The 23,162-nt window shown below is 36.0% G+C and overlaps 1 protein-coding gene and 1 pseudogene across 1 annotated transcript in view; both read right to left on the reverse strand.

Annotated features, from left to right (window-relative positions):
- The window catches only part of LOC113051030 (mitochondrial peptide methionine sulfoxide reductase), a 67,648-nt gene extending 65,314 nt beyond the window's left edge, over nt 1-2,334 (reverse strand). The window contains exon 1 of the mRNA XM_026214633.1: nt 2,248-2,334. The gene's annotated coding sequence lies outside the window, so the exon portion shown is untranslated. The remainder of the gene's footprint in view (nt 1-2,247) is intronic.
- On the reverse strand, nt 911-22,179 carry LOC113051067 (intraflagellar transport protein 172 homolog; annotated as a pseudogene).
- Nucleotides 22,180-23,162: the final 983 nt, after the last annotated feature.

Raw genomic sequence — 23,162 nt, forward strand, 5'->3', positions numbered from 1 at the left:
GCTTTTGGAAATGTATAGGCCTAGGCTTTTGCTTAATCGCTTTTCTAATTAAATAAATCTAAATGATATAAGGCAAACACGTAAAAAAGATTCTAAACGCCAAAGAAATCATGCTGTTGTTGCGTCATAAATATTTCTGTACCACTGTTTTTTTTTCGTCCATGAACGTTGAAATCAAGGTTAACGATGTATTATTTCCACTAGAGGTTTAAATGTAATTAAACCCCGTAATTAAACCCAGTATCGAACGTGCAGGCCTTCTTCCTGTCCTACATGCGACGCTTCGTCCGTTTAGCGTTCAGTTCAGACGATTCAAGAATAAATGGAGAAACCACGGGTGTAGGTTATTACTTGACATGGTGGAATTTTCATTTCAAATGTTCGAGAATGAAACAAACACGAGCAGTCCGCGCGACATAAAGGCCTCATACAACTGAAAGTGAATGATGTAACCTCGAACCAGTGCACTAAAGTTGTCAGACATAAGAAGAAAAAACGAGAAATCATGAAAACACAGAATTTTCCGCCTTTTAGAAACAGGCCTTTTCTGAGACTCAAGCCTTGGGCGGCCTTGACGAAAATGCTATAGGCCTGTCCTGTAAAGGGTATTTAAGGACACTGCATAATGTCTGATCGACCTCATTAGGCAGAGGTGTAGCATATTAGCATATTTCATCAAAAGAATATTTGGGTCGCAGATTAAATTCAGCTGCCAAATTCAATCAGCGAGTTGGTTCGTTTTTGTAAATGTTGATTTGTAAAGGACGTGGGGACACAGAGTGAGTTCAATGGGATTTACATGGGTGAATTTAAATGAAGAGTTACTGGATGAGAAACAATAAAGAAATTTCAAATTACAAATCAAAGAAATCATGTTGGAAACATGGACTGTTATTAACAAATACAGAGATCTGTGAATTTTTATTTATTTATTGAGAAGAGCAGAACTACCAGGTACACACTGGACACAGAAGGCAAACGACAACATCAGTGTATGTTCAGGGTGCAGATTATACAACTATTTTAAATTAACTCGAGTTTTTAAAGAATTTCAAACCTCTGCTGAATGATTAAAATGTAGGCTAAATATAAACTTTCTTCTGGCACAACGCAAATAGTCCACTAACAGTAAGACAAACGTCCCTTATCACTACATAACCTAACTTATGACAGACCTATATATGCTTAAACAGAAAATTAGCATACTGTTTGTACTTTAACCATGACTCCCAAAACTTTAGACTTTACTTGTTCGGGCGGTCTGACCCCATGAATCATTCCTTGTGCCAATTATTTCTTTACTGTTTTTTCATACAAGCAATGCAACTAAGCACCATCAGTGTAATGATCCTTCCGGTTATATAATAACTAGAAACTGAAACCAAAGCCAACCACAAGTCTACTAATTAACCTATTTTTACATATTAAAATATTAGCCGTATAATGATGCCTCATAGTTTAATGCGTTTTTATGGAACAAAGATGTGAATAAAAAAAAAAAAAAAAATACATAAATAGATACTCCACATTATTATTACATCATGAGAACTGAAATTTATCCCAGACTAGAGTGCAAGTGTGAGTAAGTGTCCTCTTTCACGCCAACACGTTACTGTCTCCACAAGGTGGTGTTGTTTGACAGGTAACTATTAATTATCATTAACCAGTTGATCATTATACATAACAAATAAACTACACTAGTCAATACCATTGATAATTTACTGCGTACAATTAATTTATTCTAAATATGATGCATATTGCCTTCTGAAATCTCAGAAATTGTATCACACCTACCAGTTAAACAATAATTCTGATTCATAAAATGTGGACATAATATCTGGTTTTTATTTCAGCTGAAGATTCATTTGTTTAATATCTTCATACAAATGTCCATGAGAACACTGACAATCTTTATTATTATTTTTTATTAAGTGCTTAAATATCAAAATATCCAACTCATATGAACTAGTGGAATGTGTATTATAGTTACATATTATGTTCAAATGAAGATATATTCAAAGGCTTTCTGCAGTCAAGCCTATTTAACACACACGCATTGAATGACCTTCAGGCACTGACCTTATGATACTTCAGCTATTAAAAAATGGCCAAGGAATGATGACTGAGAAGTGAACATTGCTTTTGGAAAAGAGAATGAAAAAGGCTGGTTAAATGTTTAAGCAGAACGGCTGGGAGGTGAATATGAAGAACAGGATGATGACAGATAGAGAAATAGATATTGTGCACCTTCCCCGATCTCAGTGGAAGGAATATCCAGCTGAAGAGAGACCTCCGCACCACTGTGTGATAAATTTCAGCACATTCTGGACTGTGAGTGGTCTAAAGGGTGAGACAAAAACAAGCAATCATGATCAAATCACTGCAGGTGACAAACTGTGAAGTAATGCCAAAACTGCACATGCACCCAACAAGGATAAAAAACAATGATGAAATACATCGAAAGAGAGCATTTAACTCACTCTAATGAATTCAGTCCTGAGTGTTAACTTTTGATCAAAAGAGCAAATTAATTATAAATCAAATGATTGTGGTGTGATTGAAGACTAATTGTGAAAGCTCAGAGGTAACAACGACAAACTTTTATCTTTGTAGCCATAAAGAATTTATTCCATTCATCTTTATTTGCTTTTGAACTCAATTTTATTGCGCAGGACAGTGTAACCTGTGTTCCAAACAAAAGAAAGTTTTGTGTTTTATAATTACACACTTGAAGGTGACAGCTCACCCAAAAAAACATTTGGTCATCACTTACTTACCCTCAAAACCTTTGTTCTTCTCTGCTAACCCTAAAGGAGATATTTTAAAGAATGTTTGAGCTGTTTTTGTACAATGAAAGTTAATGGAGTCCAAAACAACACTGGACCCCACTGACTGTCCCTGGAAGGACCAAAAAACAAACAAAAAAAATCTTCTTTTGTGTTCCATAGAGGAAATAAAGGTTGGGAAAGGCACAAGGATGAGTAAATGAATGAATTCTTATTTTTGAGTGAACTGTCTCTTTAAAAGAACCAGTTCACAAGCAATTGAAAGAAATATTGCTTCAACTCCGACCATCACAGTCTTTTGTGCAGATGGCCTCACCTGTGATGACGCAAGGTAGGGACCGGATGCCAGTGCCGGCTGCCACTAGGGAAGCTTCAAATGTGCCTCTCTCATCCTTCGGCAGCACCTGTTCCACCCGCTGGTCCATGGACACAGTCAAAACCCATTCCCTGATCTCCTCCCTCTTTTCCACCTGAAACAAAGCCAATGGGAAGAGTTTACTCAAAGGGTAAAAATAAATAAATAATAATAATACATGAGCACCTATGCAGTGTTTGTGGAAAAAAGGCCTATGGTGATATGTAGTTTTAAAGGTACAGGGACCTCGAATGGGATATCTGTATCCTGGAAGTCTGTATGATCTAAAGCATCCAATGTGCCCTCAATGCCCTGAAAATTTAGAACAATTACTGAAATTAGGTCGTGTAAGAAATGTTATTAAAAAGTTACAATAAAAATAGCAATTGAAGGAGCAGTTGAAAGCAGTAGATTAATTTATAAATATAATTTTGTCCATTTCATTTCCACTCAGAAATCAGCACTGTCGTCATAAATATCCACTTTGGTTATGTTTAAAGCTCACATAAATTTGTTTTAGATCATTAAACATGACATTATGAAGTCTTAGAAGTCTGTCTAAAACCAGGTTCCTTCGGAGGTACAATACCACTCAAAAGTTTGGGGTCGGTAAGATGTTTTTTTAAAAGAAGTCTCTTATGCTCACCAAGGCTGCAATTATTTGATGAAATGCAATAAAAACACTAATATTGTGAAATATTATTACAATTTAAAACACCTATTTTCATATAATTCTGATATGATTTGCTGCACAGGAAACAGTGGTGAAAACAGTTCAGTTGTGCTGCTTAATTTATTTACATTTTTTTTGTAGCATAACTGATCGAGCTTACTTGCACAGAAACTCAGCATCCTTGCTGAATACAAATTTAAGTGTATTTAAAAAGCTTACTGACTCCAAAACTTTAGAATGGTAGTGAAAATATCAAAAAGCATAGACAATACTGCTTGCATAAAACAAAGATCTGCTGTGAAGTATATACACACCAGCTGGTCAATGCCTTTGGCTGCAGAGCGTGTGGCGTAATAGTGAGCAACCAGCAGCATCTGCTCAAACTCCTCATGGGCTGGAGAATTAGCTTCTGAAGTCTTTCACACTGCACAGCAAAGAGATACTGTAAAATTCACTTTTTCCTACTTTGAATACAGAATTAATACTGACTAGATGTGTCTGATGAGATCCAAAAGTCTTCATCATGTATCATTTTGTTTTCTTTTGTAAAATAAAAGAGTTGCAGACAAGTGTCCATGTACCTGTGAATAAGGTGGCACGCCATGCTGGGTGTAAAGGTTGAGTGAGTACTTTCTCTGCCTCACCCTCTTTGATCAGGTGAGTGGCATACAGAGCGATGTACCTGTGTAGGACCTTAAAATTTTGTTGGAGAAGAGAAAAGCAGATACTCTGTGAAAATGTTGCCATGTTTCCACACTGAGATGTTTGTGGTGGAAGAACACATGAATTGGCACCTGTTTTGAGGCTGTCAATACATTTCTCTTACTGTCCTCTCTCAGCGTACGTCAAGGACAGCCACCACATCTACTCCAACCAACTGATCGAAAAACGTGGAAAAATATTAGGACAAATTGAAATTCAAACGATTACTAATAACATTACATATATTAATAATATTAATATTAATAATATGAAAAAATAATGCTAATGATTATTATTATTATGAGCAATTGTTTTTTATATTATTATTTGTAATATATTTTATAATAATTTCTCTTATATATTAGAATTAATATATGTTTTTAAATAATTGAATACTGACTGAAATACAAAGAAAAACCAACATAACAAATAAGGATTTACTGTAAAATATTTCAAACTATTTCTAAAAATATTAAAAATATTAATTATTATTATATAATTAAAAAGTATAAAATATATTAATATGAATAACATCAAAATAAACCATGTAAATTATATTTATAAATATAATAAAAGACCATGACAATTAATAATAAGAGTACATTAAACATTAATAAGTGTACATTGAACTAGTGTCCTCCTTCTGTCAGTCTTTTCAATAAAATGCCCTGAACTGCATCATTTGGTGATTGTAACCAAACTGCCAGTGAAGCATTGCAATGAGAGGCAAGCGCTCACATCAGTTAGGTGACTCATATCTGTTATTCTAAATTGAATCAAGTCAATCGTCTCCATTTTTGTCTCCTCCCAACAATAACTGAAAACAATGAAGTACCAGAGAGGAGGAGCTGCAGTCTGCAGTATTATGTTATGCTCATTTAATGCATTCTTTAACCTCGACTACTATTGCTAGGAAATCGATTTTATTTGTTTGAACAAACAGGATTCTGACAGCTAGTAGATCCCTGATAATTTGAGCCTAGCTGCTAATGTGGGCGACACAAGTTCGATTAACAATCCTGTTCCCTACAATACCTGTGAAAGCATTCTCATTTATCTCAGTGACAACTATCCTGAGTTGTGATGTCAGAAGCAGCAGGAGGTGAAAAAATAAGCCAATTTCATGCTTTTAGGAGTCCTCCAAAATAAAATCAGCCATTAGGAAAAACATTACTATAATATAACAATATATTAAAATTTATATTCTGCCTGCAATACACTAATAAATGCAAGTTATTAAAATAAAATTGTGATTAATAAAACTATGGCTATATTTCAGGGACTTTTTAATAAAAATAAATATGTCTGTTCTCAATAGCGTAGCAATGTTGAAATCTTTTTTTTTATTTAAGATTTTTTGCCTCTGTTATGATATAGTTCCAGCATTTACCACCGGGCTAACCAGCCAAACCTTGACCCATCATCTGAAGTCCTCTCTGTAATATCTCTATCAATGAAAGTGGAAAAAAAATGAATTTGCTATGGTGTACTTACAGAGTCAACTTTGCCTTGATTTTTCAGGTGCTATTTGTAGCGTTTGTCCACATATTCCTCCAGCCTGTGAAGAGAGGAAATGTCACAAAACCGAAATAATGGCAAACTCTTATAGCGAGTGATGTCACGATATTTTCAATAAGACATAAATATTTATTCTTTACCAGTCAATCTTTAAGAATACACCTCATGCAGAACTGGAAAGCATTAAGACTTGATTCCTAAACCTTTTGTTCTGTCCGTAAATAAAAGACAGTCAGAGATAAACTGCGAAGGCCATCTGTGCTCCGTTGGCCTTGTGCTGTCATGCACTGCATTTGTTGCACTGAGTGATTTTTCTGACAGCGAGAGAGTGATTTCACTGCCTCCCTCTCACATTGTTGGCTGTAGCGTTGTTAGGGGCGACCAGTCTGCTAAGGGCTCACCTTGGATCGAGCTCCTTGGCCACTCTTTTAGCTTTGTTCCATTCTTCTCCCTCAATGAATGCGTCTGTGGCGTTCTTAATGAGGTCCAGGTTGAGGTAGAGCTCAGCAGCCTGAAAAAAAAAACAAAAAAAACCTTTTTGTATCTCAATAGGTCCATGGCTCGAGGACGCCGAAGAATGGATGAAGTCTGTGAGCTTTTTGTGTGGTCACATTGCTTTTGTGTCAAATATTAAATATACACTCGCACACATGGACACACAAGCACACTGAAAGCACTATTTCCTCTTGGTTTGCCGCTCTCAAAACACAATACTATGAAAGAAAATAAAGCTTGTATTTTGGGGGGATTTTTCAAGTATTTGTGCACAAAATTGCACCTGTGAGGAAAATGAAAAACAAATGTCAATGTCAAATGGAGGGTTTTATAGACTGAATGTGATTCTATTCCTGAAAAAAATAAAAGAAGCATACCTCGCCGTACTTTCTGAGCTGAATCAGGCGTGACCTGACTGACTTCCACAGCCTTGTCATGGGATTCAAATTTAATGGCCAATTCTGCTGCCTGGAGGACATGAAAAGATGAATAAACCTTCGTAAAAACTGTAAATACAAAAATAAATAAATATTAAACATAATTTTGCGTAAAATTCAAAAGTGGCTTTTAAATATCGACCGGATACAATACTGAACTTACAATTCATGACTATAAAAATTGTAGAGTCACACTGAAGGCATCAAGGGCTATTTGACCAAGAAGGAGAGTGATGGGGTGCTGCGCCAGATGACCTGGCCTCCACAGTCACCGGACCTGAACCCAATCGAGATGGTTTAGGGGTGAGCTGGACCGCAGACAGAAGACAAAAGGGCCAACAAGGGCTAAGCATCTCTCGGGGAACTCCATCAAGACTGTTGGAAGACCATTTCAGGTGACTACCTCTCGAAGCTCATCAAGAGGACGCCAAGAGTGTGCAAAGCAGTAATCAAAGCAAAAGGTGGCTACTTTGAAGAACCTACAAGATGACATATTTTCAGTTGTTTCACACTTTTTTGTTATGTATATAATTCCACATGTGTTAATTCATAGTTTTGATGCCTTCAGTGTGAATCTACAATTTTCATAGTCATGAAAATAAAGAAAACTCTTCGAATGAGAAGGTGTGTCCAAACTTTTGGTCTGTACTGTGTATATATATATATATATATATATAAAATGCTAAATTCCCAGTTGCATGGGATTTCTATTGAAATTGACTGGATTTTGCACATGAAAGTCTGTCAAACTTTAATAATACTTGCCATCACACTGATAAAATAATGAATTTAAACAGATCGAAAATGTAATAAAATAGTGCTCTTCATGAAGTTAGGACATGGTGCAGACAAATGGCTCTGAGTCTGGACTTTACCTTCATCCATCACTTCAGCAGCAAGTCCATGTTAGAGGAGTCTCCTGACACCTTTGGAATCATAAAGTGACCAGAAGAGTCAATTTATAGGGATAACATGCCAAGAAAGTTCAAGTTCTTGATTGAAAATAGGTTAATGATACAAGAAGCCTATATTACTGCTGAGTGGGCCTTGAACTGACTTTGCAAAATGTTTCTCCTTTTCTTCCCAGGGAAGACAACGAAGAAGCCTTTGATGTTTTCCCACAAGTCATTAAAAATAGGAAAATTATCAGTGGAGATGGATTTGCTGCGTGTCTGCACGTTAATGAGCTGCTCATTATGGATTTAATTTAGGATAAAAAGCTTCCATGTTCTAATAAAGGAGGGAAGCCAAGCAACGAAAAGAGGATCCAAATGTAGTTCAGAGCTGCTAGTTTTTCTGCACAACTGCAGAGCCCTAGTTTCTGAAGGACAATAAACAAGGGAGGATTTTCTGATCCAGCAAATGAGACATATGAAAGTAAGGCAGGAAAAAAAGAAACGGACAGTAGTGGAGTTAAAAGAGAGTTCTTTTACCAGTTGCCCTTGCTTTCATATTCCTTTTGAAGGATGCTTAGCTTGCTGGGCAAATAGTCTTTACAGATCAGCATTGCATCAGTCCACATCCCAGCATCCTGGATAAGAAATAACTCAACTTAAAGCCTGCATAACTTAATATTCATAATCAGCTTATCATAAGAAATCTTACAATTGCTCATACAAAGACAACAATTTATGAAAATATAATTGTGATGAATTTTTGTCTTTTGTAATTTAAAAGTAATTTTAAACATTTATTGCTGTTGGCTCGATTCCTTTCATGATTTATTTCTTTTTTTAATTCATTTAGGATTGAAACATTCAGTTCAATTAATTGTTTTTTTCCAGTGATTGTGAACACTGAACTGAACTGTTTTACAATAAAAAAGTTCATTGAAATGAATGTCTGCTTTTATGTTTGACCTAAATCTTATGGGATTGGAACAACATGAGTGTGAGCAAATTACATTTTCGGGTCAACTGTTCTGTTTAACGTTCTGTTTCTGTAAAACTTAAACTACAGAAAATAGCTGCCCTGATTTTTCTTAAAAATGTTCTTTAAGTTTAGATCTCTGTGCTTTTTGGTGATGTTTACTACAGCATGGTTATCCTTAACAGCATGGGCATCAAATCCATGAAATTCCACAGTGTAGAAGATTTTGTTTTACTGTCCATGTACAGATTGTGTTTTATGGAATGAGGACTCTTACTTTGTAGTATTTAATAGCTAGCTCATGCCTTTGGGCCCTTAGCAGGAAGGCCTCTGCTTTCTGGAATTCCTTCTGGTCAAAACAGAACATGGCCTGGCTCACTAGAATGTCTGCCACACTTTCCGGATCATGAGCCTCTGCCACTCTCTGGGCGTTACTCCAGTCCTTGTTATGGACGTGCCTGCAATAGAAATAGACAGACGGTCACCCATAATTAAAAAATCATTTTTAGAAATTCTATGATACAATGTATACACAATGACCACATAATAAAACATGAAGTCAGTTGGATTAAAGATACTGAAATCATTATGCAAAATAAATATTAATTGAACAGTGTTGAAAAATATACACATATTTTATGGATGGATAGCCATGAAATCATTTTCCTTATTTCCTTTTTGAGTCAGGCCAACTCAAATGCAAAGTCAAATGTGCTAAAAAAAGACAAAGAATGTTTCATTTTACTATATACAATGGTTAATTGTTATCTGTATGCACTAATTATACCTGAATATACTAGAAATCAAAGGACTGAAAACCACTATTAAGTCCTAACACTGACTTAGGAGAGACTTACAAGTTGTCAGCTGCAAAGTCAATGGAAGTTTCCAAAAAGTCAAACTTGTTGAGCAGTTTAAAATGCCGCCTCTCCTCCAAGACTTTTTACCCACAGATAGGTCACTTCTTATCAGCACTGGCTCCTCCATGGGTCTTCGCTTTCTGTTGCAAAGACATGCAGAAGAACTTTGAACATTTAGATTTAGATTTAATAAACTCAAGTTTTATTAAAGGCCACATAGTGTGAACACACACCCGATAAGCTTCCTCCCACATATCATTGACTCTATACATGTTCACAGCAGCTTTCCAGTCTTGACCCTATAGGTAATGATACTCCGCTTCCTGAAACCTGGATTCAGCTTCTAGCTCCTGTTATAATCAGAATCAGAATCAGAATGAGCTTTATTGCCAGGTATGTTTACACATACGAGGAATTTGTTTTCGTGACAGAAGCTCCACAGTACAACAGAATGACAGCGACAGAACATAAAACACATAATAAACAACAACACATAGCACTCAGACCATCTGAAGGATCTACTGAAAATAAGAAAAAACTCCACTGAAAGAGACTTGGCTCAAATGTGTTTAGTAACTAAATGCGAATAGGAAGAATAAAAGAATGGCCAAAATGCTCTCTTGAACCTTGGCTAGGTGAAGGTGCGTTTCCAGCAGCAGGTCTCTGTGATGAACAGCGACTAAACGGATCATATCGTCATACATTTTGTTCTTGTTTTACATGGTGATGGTCAAGTCTGGTTCATCTACTGTGGTAAAAAGCCTAAAGAGAGAGAGGAACATTTCAAATATGTGAAATGCAAAGTATGAATTCCAGTATGAAATGTGACTGAAATCTCAAACATGTTGACATTCTATTCAGAGTTAAACATTTTGCTTTTGTCTCAAAAAAAAAAAAAAAAAGAACTATTTAATTATTATAAATTAACCCAGCCAAAAAGGTGAGATTAGAGAAACAGCAGTGTGTGTATTTGTATGTTTTTACCGTTCGGCTTCTTTGTACTTCCCCTGTTTCTCTAACTCTTGTGCTCTGCTGATGTAGAGGGCAAACACATCATGTGACATGCACTTCACAGCAAGCTGTGTCGGAGACGGACAGAGAGAGAACAAGATATGTTATTATACATAATAATAATTCAAATGTAAATCGCTGATGATTAGTAATCATTTAAATTGTTCATGATTTGAATAAAGAAGAAAAAAAAAAAAAGTTGCAGTTCCATCCATCCATGTCTCAGTTTTCTCTTTGAATGCAAATCTACTATATGGGATCTAAAGTATTTAATCATAAACAAAAATACTGGCCCCTTAAATATACAGCTATCATTAATGAATGTTTATTTTAGAGTCAAATTTATCTTTGCAGAGAGGCATAATGTGACACTGACCTTATGAGCTTGCTCCCATTGCCCAGCCTGAGTGTACATATCTATAGCATCTTTAGTATGATCACCCTTAACAAACAGACGTTCTGCCACCTGTAAATCAAAGAAAAAAAGATTCCCCTACACGGATTCAAACAAGAATGTATTTTTTTAGGAATGTGAGTGCATTTGTTTATATCTGACAGATGGAATCTATGCTTTTTGACCTCAAACTCCTGTACAGGAGCATAGTGCTGAGCTATTTTCAGGTAATATTTGGCGGCAGTCTTGTCCTCCTGTTGCAGTCCAGTATGTGCAATGCTTTCTTACACTGGCGTGCTGCCATCGCTGCCTCTATGGCCTTGGTGGAACATCTTTAACAGCGAGGAAAATACAGAGTTGGGTAAGGACAAATAAAATGATGCCTGGTCATGTTTTAGAACAGGTAAACCCAATAATACACCAGAATCATCACAGCTAAATTATGGTGCAGCCATCTCTGGGAAATGTTTTAACTGGGTCATGAATAGAGATAGAAGGAACATTTGAAGTTTTATAAGGAATGAAAAGTATAACAAAATTAAATAAAAACATTATATTAAAACATTAAGTATACACTAAACTTTAAAAGTCTGTGGTTGGTAAGTTGTTTTTAATGCCTTTGAAAAAAGCTTACAATGGCTGCCATTATGTGTAGCAGTAATACTGGTAAATATTTCAATTTAAGATATTTTATAAACAGTTTTCTATTTGTCTTTAAGAAAGCAATATTTCCAATATTCTTTTCAAGGAAAGAATCACATTTTGTGTTTAATGCATGTTAGAAGCATTAGTCAAAAGAACCTTTAAGAAAGCTGCTCTACGTGTTACATTTTAAATGCAGAAAAGTGTCTCAGATAATTTTCTGCCTAAAGAAAAATGTGTGTAATCTGGTGCAAAAGAGCAAAACCCCTTCACCTGAGGGAGGATAAAAGCTATAGCACTAAGCACCAAAGGTCCTCTTAAAAAGACATCCAGTCGCTTTAGGAGGCAGCGAGCATGTTTAGAGCTTTCCTTTTACTGTATAAGCATTTTTAAGAGGGTTTGAAGCTGGAATTTAAATTAGAGAGGCTTTAATAATGCAGGATTGGTGTGTTATATATAGGCTTATCTGCATTACATTTCATTGTTAATATCCTCTCCTGTAGGGTGATGGTACAGACCACTATCTGGTGAAAACACGATTGACCATGCTGGATAAGAACTTTAAACTTGCAGAGATGTATTACATGGAACAGCTAAAGAAGAATAGTTTCTGATACCTACAACTATTCAATTCAAAATAAAATGAATAAAACCCTTTTTAAATTGTTTCAAATCTGTTCATTTAATTAACAAGAAAAATAGTTGTTTATTTTTTTTAATTATTGTAAAGTAATTATTCTTAATTTTATTTTATTTTTTGCAGTGGCAAAGTTAATATCAGTTTTAATATACAATATCATAAATATTCATAACCTCTAGTGCACATTTTTTGTTGTATTTAGCCAAAAACACGGATTCTCAACAGGTTTTGCCCAGAAACATTGGAATTCAAGTTGTGTTCCAACATGGAACCAGAATTCTTTGTTGTACACAAGTAAATAAAATGTTTTTAAAATCAATAATTGCTGTTTATTACTGTCTAATATGCAATATTACCATGAATTTCAACAGTGTACAGAATGTTTTGGATTCTGTGTATGGATTCTGACTGTCTCTTGAATTTTGATGGCCTCATGATGCCAGCAGTCAATAATTTACAGCACAAAACATATTATAGACAGCACAATCTATTATGTTTATTTTCATTTTGAGTGATTCCATTGTCTCATTTAAGTTGTGTAATTTTGTTCACTGTTTTTTGAAGATGAAGGCCTATCACAAAATGTATCAATGTTCCCACAATATTTTCACATACCTTATAAAAGTTGATAAGATTTTTAATGTTGCTTAACATCTTATCTATGCACAGTTAAATTGTTAGTTGTAATATATACTTTCTGGATTTAACAGCTCTCTGTGATGTTCCAAAATATTATTTTTTTTTACTGTTATTAAATGTGTTTATCCCTTCAAGGGCCACCCAGAGTTGGAAAATTTCGAGTTACTATTCTATTGCTACTATTCTATTCTATTCTATTCTAAAAGAGTTATATTCTTACCTAATGGAGACCAATCAGAATGAGAAAGCTAGTGAAGTAAAAGAGAATGAAGGAGACTTCTCTGGTGCTGTTGACCTCTACCTGAAAGCAGAGCTTCCTGCCAAAGCTGCTTGGCTGGCTATGAGCAGAGACAAGTTCTTATCAAGCCATGACATCTCATCAAAGGAGAGTTTTATGAGAAGGTGAGTTTGACCTGCGACGCAATGTGACTTGACATAATGGCAACTGTTAAGTTCCATGCATTCATAACTTTGAAATGAGTTGCAGAACCACTCGCACAAGTCACTGCCATGGTATTGTTTGACATATTTTAAGGGAAATAGTTTTACCACTATTTATTCATAAATATAATTATTATTAAACTCAACAGGCAGGAGACCTGTTTGAAAGGACAAGAAATAATCAAAGAGCCTTGGAGTGCTACCGCAGGGGAAATTCTTTTAAGAAAGGTGAGCCTAGCTGATAAGAACAATCAGAATAGGGTGTTACATTACAATTGGAACAATATGTCAGTGGTTGTAATGCGAAGCATCAGAGCTATAGATTCATTGCCTCCTTTGACCTCTGCTGATTGCATTGTGCTTCCACAGCGGTGGATCTGGCTCACGTTGCCTTTCCTGCAGAAGTTGTAAAGCTGGAGGAAGTGTGGGGTGACTACCTAGTGCAGCAGAAACAAATGGATGCTGCTATCAACCATTACATAGAAGCTGGGTGAGTTTCTAAAGTAGCAATCCCCTAGAGATCAGGGCTATTATAGCTAGAAGAAAAAAATTATTTCATTTTAACTTCTGATTAATTTTAATGGTGCATATAAACCACTGATCAAAAGTTTCATTTTATCCAGCAAGAATAAATTAAATTGTTCAAAAGTGACAGTAAAGATTTTACAAAACAAATGCTGTTTTTTTTTTTTTTTATGCTGCAGCTTATTTTTTGTGGAAACTACAATATGTTTTTAGGACTCTAAAGAATTTGAAATCATCTGTAACATTATAAATGTTCAAAATAACATTAAAAAAAAAACTGCATTTGTTTTGTAAAATCTTTACCGTCACTTTGGAATCACTCAAAATGAAAATAAACATAATAGATTGTGCTGTATATAATATGTTTTGTGCTGTAAATTATTGACTGCTGGCATCATGACCCCATCAAAATTCAAGAGACAGTCAGAATCCATTCACAGATTCCAAAACATTCTGTACACTGTTGAAATTCATGGTAATATTGCATATTAGACAGTAATAAACAGCAATTATTGATTTTAAAAACATTTTGTTTACTTGTGTACAAAAAAGAATTCTATGTTGGAACACTACTTGAATTCCAATGTTTCTGGGCAAAACCTGTTGAGAATCCCTGTTTTTGGCTAAATAAAACAAAAAAATGTAAACTAGAGGTTATGAATATTTATGATATTGTATATTAAAACCGATATTACCTTTACCTCTGCCACTGCAATACATTCATCCCACATGTGAAGCTCCTGGTACATTTCCATCACTTCCACTACTCTTCTTTAGCTGTTCCATGTAATACATCTCTGCAAGTTTAAAGTTCTTATCCAGCATGGTCAATCGTGTTTTCACCAGATAGTGGTCTGTACCATCACCCTGCAGGAGAGGATATTAACAATGAAATGTAATGCAGATAAGCCTATATATAACACACCAATCCTGCATTATTAAAGCCTCTCTAATTTAAATTCCAGCTTCAAACCCTCTTAAAAATGCTTATACAGTAAAAGGAAAGCTCTAAACATGCTCGCTGCCTCCTAAAGCGACTGGATGTCTTTTTAAGAGGACCTTTGGTGCTTAGTGCTATAGCTTTTATCCTCCCTCAGGTGAAGGGGTTTTGCTCTTTTGCACCAGATTACACACATTTTTCTTTAGGCAGAAAATTATCTGAGACACTTTTCTGCATTTAAAATGTAACACGTAGAGCAGCTTTCTTTAAGGTTCTTTTGACTAATGCATTCTTTTGACTAACATGCATTAAAAACACAAAATGTGATTCTTTCCTTGAAAAGAATATTGGAAATATTGCTTTCTTAAAGACAGTTTTGGGGTCTAGGGTCAGGGTTCATTCCCTAAGGTAAATTTCTAATGTAATTCAGTTTATATATATATATATATAGAAGAAACATTTATTTCATTTACATTTATTCATTTAGCAGACGCTTTTATCCAAAACGACTTACAAACGAGGACAGTGGAAGCAATCAAAAACAACAAAAAGACCAATGATGGGCAAGATATTTTGAGTGCCTACAGTAAATACTTTCATTTCAAATGATCAAGGAATATTACATATTCATAATATAACCCCTTTGAGAAAGCATTGTTACTTTGCTGATTCAATGTCTTTATATGTAACTGTTTAGTTCTTCTGTATTGCCAATTAGATAAATATTAAGAGCAAATAAAAAGGCACAAAAATAAATGCAGCAATGTTATTAATAGAATGAAAGAATCTTTAAGAAAGGCAGTAAGATTATTGTGTTTATGTAATCATGAGAAAGGTGTCTTTTCTATTACCAATAGTACAAGGGCTGTAATTAAATGTTTATTTGCACACATCTGCCAGTGTCTGTGCTGTCTATGGGTAGGTAAACAATACATAGAAAATTCTTCCATGGGTTTGTTAAGGTGGCCCAAATAAAAAGGAAATTATTATATTAATGTTTAATTTATTGCAGGGTAAGAAATGTGTTGCCTACAATTGCAAGTATCCCAGTATCGAATTACATGACACTATTTGACACACGTCACATGTGCAACTTTAAAATTGTTCCACCTGTTGCTCAGGTCGACGGCCCTTTGTAAAATTCAATAGAAGTTAACCAAAAAAATTGTGCTGAGATGATCTGTAAAGGAATTCAGAGAAACAACAAGATTTATTAATTCTGTTATACTGGTTCCTAGTTGTCAAGGTTAGACGCATGATCTGGACAGCTATGCTGAATTCATCGCAGCAGTGGCTGAGTCATGGAGGTGGGTGGACTGTCTTGCCTGTCTAACCTCTCAGCAATGTGGAGCTGTTGTGCCTCTAGGGAGAGTTTACTCAGAGTTTTCCACATGGCCTCTGTCTCTGCCGACATCTCCAGGGTCTCTAGGAATGCTGTAGCTCTGCACACACACATACACACAATGCGGCTATAAATAAGGATACTTACGTCTTTTAAAGGGATAAATCACCCAAAAATCTGTCATAATTGAATCACTCTCATCCTGCTTTATGTCGTTTCAAACCTCCATTACTTTCTTTGTTTTGCAGAACATAAATGTTGGTTGACAAACTGTATTGGCTGTCAGTGACTTCCATTGTATAAAAAAAAAAAAAAACAATCATCTCTAATTTCTTTAATTATTTTATTCTTATGTTCCATGAGAATGACAAAATTTAATTTTTGGGTGAAAAAATAAAAAGTTGAAGTCTAATCCATGCTTATTGGAGGTGGCTGTGGTATATATATTTTTTTGTTTGTTTGTTTGTTTTTACCTGTAAGGTACGAGACAGAGTTAACCCCTTCAGTCACAATGACTTCAGTTTTGCCATTGGGTCGGTCCAGATCTATAATATTACCCTGTCGCAATGATTAAACACACAGTGGACTCAAACAAGAAACTGAAACAATAAGGAGCAATTTGGGTGAACATGGATGAGACTTCCTTAAAAACATTAAAAACAAATATTCATTTTAAACAACCTAGTTGTCTGGGTCACAGTGGTAGTGCGATTCCTTGCAATTGTTTGCATATTTAACCCTTTGAATAGTTCTATTAGTGAATCAGGTGTTAACCGTATTTTTCGGACTATAAGTCGCGCCTTAGTATAAGTCGCATCAGCCAAAAAATTCGTCATGATGAGGAAAAAAAACATATATAAGTCGCACCGGACTATAAGTGTCATTTATTTAGAACCAAAAACCAAGAGGAAACATTACCGTCTACAGCCGCGTGAGGGCGCTCTATGTTTTCTGTGGTAGACTACAAGAGCACTGAGCAGCATAGAGCGCCCTCTGGCGGCTGGAGACGGTAATGTTTTTCTCTTGGTTCATTTCTCTCGGTTCATGTCAAATTAATTTTGATAAATAAGTTGCACCTGACTATAAGTCGCAGGACCAGCCAAACTATGAAAATAAAGTGCGAATTATAGTCCAAAAATACGGTAAATAACATAGAAAAGCCACGTAAATAAAATCACTATTAATTTCAGCTCACCTTGAGGGGAAACATCGTGACCCTGTCCGGGCTGTCGATGGTGTACCAAACACACAGGTTTCCTCTGTCCTGGGCCACAACTGCATCACTACCCGGTTCCCACTGAACATAAGGACAGAAACTCTGCATGGTGCTCTTCAAGTTACTCTCAATGTCATACAGGTGGAGCTGAATGTGGAGAAAGAGACAGAAGTGACAAGTCATTCTGATTTTATTAGTGATATTAGAGCTTAAATGATGACGTTCGCCTCTTACTGTGAGTTTCTTGTTCCTAAAAAGCAGTTTACGCCCAGTTTCATTCAGCTCCAGCCAGTCTATCTTTGAGTCATGGTTTATAGTGCCCAGATTATACCCACCCACCAGGTCCACTAAGAAAAGTCAGGAAGAGAAAAGGATTATGGGAGATGAATGCACCAAATACCAGACACAGATTCTTTTCTGTTGATCCTAGGCCAGAAATTAACTTTTAAACAGTAAGAGGTTTTTTAAAGAACGGATAAAGTATTTTTCCCACCAAAAAAATAATTCTATAATAAACAGAATGACAAAAATGTGGAGATGGCTGCCATGAACATCACCGTACACATTTGTACACAAAGACATGCAGCAAAAACAGAGGCACGAACATCCGTGCCCTGACAAATCAATGAGTCTTTCATGAATCATGAATTCTGTGACGTTTCCCTGAATTTCTGATTCTTTGTTCACAAATCACCATTCTGATGGGAAGGAGGGCGGGGGAGAGGAAAACACTTTCCAATTTGCACTTTCTGAACAGGTTTTAAGCACATGGATCAGTGAGGGGGAAAAGCACTCTGCTGTCTGTCAGAGGAAAATAAATTGGATGAAAGTTGTTTCTTATTTTCACCACCTGAAGAAGAAACAAGGCAAGCAGGACAGAGGGAGCATGCCAGGACTTAATTAGCACAGGAAGTGGTCAGAAGTGTGGCAGATGGCTGACGGTAGCCGGTGAAGGAGAGGGCCATGACGATGACACAGCAGGGTCACCATCTAATTGAAAGGGAACGTCCGAAGCTACTCAATGTCAACACACCTTTCTACTGTCCCTCAAATGTTCCTCTATCCGTGGAATCAAATAATGGGTCATAAGAAGAAGGTGTCCCATTTAGAGCAGAAACAGATGATTATGTAATCAATACCACAGATGACGTCATTTCATTAAGCTGTTGATGAAAACAGACTGAGATTCCTTTCTGAGCTACTGTGACTATATAATTCACATTTTTGCATGCGCTCAGTAGGCTAAAATTAATCTTAAATCACACGGGACATGCAAAACTGAGCTATCAGGGCAGGAAGACATGATTAGCTTTAAAATAAAATGATGTCATCCCTAATTACCACCTGAAAAGCACTATAAAAATCATCTGAATTGAATACAATTCGGTCACTCAAAATCTTATAACATTCCAAAGTTGTTTGACGGTATTCTATATTAGAATGATTATTTCATTTTGGTGAGTAATTAAGATCATATCCCTGTCCGAAGTACTGGGCAATAACTTACCAATGGCAATAGTTTTGATGTCAGTGAGGTAGGCCAACTTTTTGTTGTCCTCCACCCCCCCTCTGCTTTCTCTCATTCAGACGCACACTGCAAACACAAACACACAAACCGTGGAATAAACACTTCCTGTGGGTGCTGAGGGACCTGTCAGTGCTCCATCAAGAGGAACCAAGCACTGCATTCTGACAGCACCTGACAGGCTTTATACATGAATGCTGATTTGTGATGACTAGGTCTGCTCAGTAAGAGCTAGCTGTATGTATCAACAGCAATTGAAGTTTTCAGGACAGAATGACAGTACCAGGAGTGCTATGAAATCGAATGTAAATAACGCCATCTAGCGGTCAGCAATAGCATGTTATCTGTACAAAAATATTGTTCACTATAAAATTATGTGTGTTGCTACATATAAAAACAGAACGGACTCTAATTTTACCTATATTTGTAATTTATTATTGAATATAATTATTAGTAAATTATACATTAAAAATATCAAATTCTAAATCCTATATACATTATTATATTTAAAAAAAGTATAATATTTAACATTGTTTAATTTCTTGCTTGTTTGAAGTTTTGGAACATCCATGCTTGTGTAATTCCTTTTCCAACATATACAACTTATAACATTCTATAGGAAAAGCCATTACAAGGCAAAAAAGATTTTTAATTTTTTTAATGAAGCTAAACAAATGTAGTATAAAAAAATAAAAAACTGTGATAAACATAAACTCGGTCCGAACAGATCCCAGGATTTCATTGCTTCCATATTCCACCAGCGCCAGCTCTGTAGCATTGAAAATCATTCACACCTACCCAAAAATATAGCAATTTACAATTAGACAGCAATGACTTTAATTATATCAGCTAGGGCTGCATGATTCATTAAACCCAGTCGTTTTCCCTTTGCACCATTCTCATAAATGACTGAGGCATCTTAATAACACACAATAAAACAATAAAAAACAATGTACCATTTCATTTTCATAGAAAAACTTTTCACTTCCCCCGGACCCCTGCCACGCCACCTTTAATAGGAGAGTGATGTTGTTTACTGAAGTACAACACAGCCATCAACTTTTGCTTTCCACTACATTACACAGAAAGACGCAGAGACAGAGAGACACCGCAGCCAAGGCCCTTCACCATTATCTTATTTGTCACACTGAAATATCTTCCAGCTCCCATAAGAGGACTTTGGAAACTCAATTAAACATGGATTAACACAGTGAACCATGACAGCCCTTGAACTTTTAATTAGACATTTAAACCTTGGTCCACCCGATGGAGACACTGACTCTGTTATAATATGAGAAAACTGGTCCAGAAACATTCAATACAGACTGTTTTATATAAACAGAGATTTTAATACAGACTAAATGATCAAGAATCATTGTTTACATATTATATATCATATATATATTAGTTATAAATTAAAATTAAAATTAAATTTATGCATTTAGCAGACACTTTTATCCAAAGCGACTTACAGTGCATTCAGGCTATCAATTTTTACATATCATGTGTTCCCGGGGAATCGAACCCACAACCTTGCGCTTGCTTGCTTGCTAGCGCAGTGCTCTACAAGAAATAGAGCAACTGTAAATAATCAAACAAGGCCAAATTTGACATCCTACCTCACTTAATTTGTTGGACACCAGGTCCCCCAGCAGCAGTGTGTCTGAGGTGTGAGCCACAAGATATTGATCCTTCCCCATGACTTTCTATCTCATAACCATACTGAGATTTCAGCACCACTTGGGTGCCATTGGACAAATTCTTCACAATAACCTGAGAGGGTTTAAGAAACAAAGTTTGAGAACATCCAGTTTGTAGTTTAAAAACAAGAGTCACTACTGAAATGAACGGAGATGTGCGATTTAAATATCTACAAGTATTGCTCACTTTAGAGATGTTTTTACACATCATCTCCACAGCCCCTCAACTGTCCCAAGTGACAAAGCAGCACCTCAACATCACTGAGCCATTGTTTCTTTTGTTTTTGTTATCCCGCTGAATTCTTACCAAATTCTAACCATCTTGCAGACAAACTTGTGAGTAGAACTGTATGTGTGGTGTATATATACTGTGTGCAGGATTAGTGTGCACGGGTTTCAGGAAATGAATGGAATTGTGGTGTGAAAATCTTTCTAAAACTGGCCACCCAGACTGACCACAGAAAGCTGAGAGCCATCTTTCTTATATTTTAAAAGGCACTAATAAAGCCAGAATTATTAGTAGCATTATGAACTATGAAGTACTTACTACTCCTCTCCATTTTTGTAAACAAATATAATGTTGTCTGTTTGAACCAATGCTATCTTGGCTGAATCAGGAGAAAATGCCATGGACTTGACCACATTCTTTCCATTCTGCAACAAATGATAAGGCTTCATGCTTCATTTAGCATTGACAGAATACAACATTTATTTGTAATATTTAATATTCAGTTCAATAATTCAATAATTTCCTGATAACTTACTTTAGGGTCTGCAGGCTTTGTAGTAAATCTGTCTCTTTTTCTCCCAGCTCATCATACAATATAACCATTTTATCAATAGTGCACACTGCAAACTGTGCGTTGTTAGGAGCCCAGGCCATACAGGTGACTTTCGCAGCTCCATCCTAAACAAAAGTCATCTACAGACAAACTTGTTCAATGCAGAGTCGCTTGCTGAGATTTAAATAATATTTGGAATGTGCTGTTTCTTGGCACAACGTAAATGCATAAGACGAAATCTGGCAGGATACATAAGCATCCTAGTGTTGCTAAGCTAAGAAGCGTTATCATCATGGCTACAGATAGCGGACTGCCAAGAGCTAGTTAGGTTAGTTAGCGTCGCTAAATAATAACGGGTTAAAATATTTACCTGAGTAGTTAGAAGAGTCTTCAGATACTTTAGCTGCATGTTTTCCTTTAATAAAAGTTTCGGCGGAGTTATACGGACGTATTACTTGATATAGCCATGTAGTCAGGCTGCAGACATTTTAGTTAACATAGATTACTCCCTGGTTACCGTCGCCAAGGAAAAAACGTATGACGTGGTTACGTAGAACGGCACGAGACGTTTGAACAAAGACTGGATTAAATTAAATTAAATCTAACATATTATAATTATATATAAAAAATAGTTTTTTTAAATGAAAAACCATTTCTGGAGATGCCGGGGATTGAACCCGGGGCCTCATACATGCAAAGCATGCGCTCTACCACTGAGCTACATCCCCATTCTGCGAAAATTGTCTTAAAGCACTTAAAACATTGACATTTTAAAACTCGCTACTTCATCGAAATGGTAAGAAACTTGATTACTTTTATGGCAGTCGCTATGTTAAATGGCCGTAAAAAATGTTCACACTTATGTTGTTCGGAAATAAATGGGAAAATACACGAAAATACACAGAATATTTAGTGTGTAACTTACAATCAGTCTTCTATAGTTTTTGGTAACTTACAATCTACAAATCATTCACGGTGCAAAAATAAAATTCAACATGTTATGTTGACTGCAGAGTGGACGCGGACTTACATTTCTGTCTCACACTTGTCTTGTACACACACACACACACACACACACACACTTCACATAGATTTCCTCAGCTCAATGAAAAATTAAGCATGATGAGGCACTTAGAGACAGTCTAAACAACACTCATTAGTACAGTGAAACAAATGATACTAGTACTAAAAATAATATTTTAGATAAAAAATAAATTTCCTCCACACACACACACAGGAGGTGCCTTTCCAAGCATTTTCATGAAGTTAAAACATTTCAGCACGTTAAAAGGGAGGTTGGAGATGTGTTCATCTTGGTGAATAATTCAGGCATGGTAACAGGCAAATACACTTTCGTTGAAGCCCCTGACAATCTGGATGGAACATTAAGGGTCAATGTTGCTGCTCATTTTTGGGTAAAGTAAAATAATTCAGTTTATTCCTTTATTCATCTTATTTTCCATGGCAACAACGGCGCCGCCATTGCGCTTGTTTTGTCATCTTACTTCCGGCTGAGGGACCCGGACGTAACGTACCTAAGCTAGTGGCTAGATAACAAAACGCAAATATATCAAGTATTATATGCTCAGTTAGGGGCTGCATAACAATTGTATTAAAAAAACAATTGCACCAACGATGTAGCGAACACATTGTGAAGCGGTCGGAGTGTT

This window comes from Carassius auratus, chromosome 31 (genome assembly GCF_003368295.1).
Source record: "Carassius auratus strain Wakin chromosome 31, ASM336829v1, whole genome shotgun sequence".
NCBI classification, from domain to species: Eukaryota; Metazoa; Chordata; class Actinopteri; order Cypriniformes; family Cyprinidae; genus Carassius; species Carassius auratus.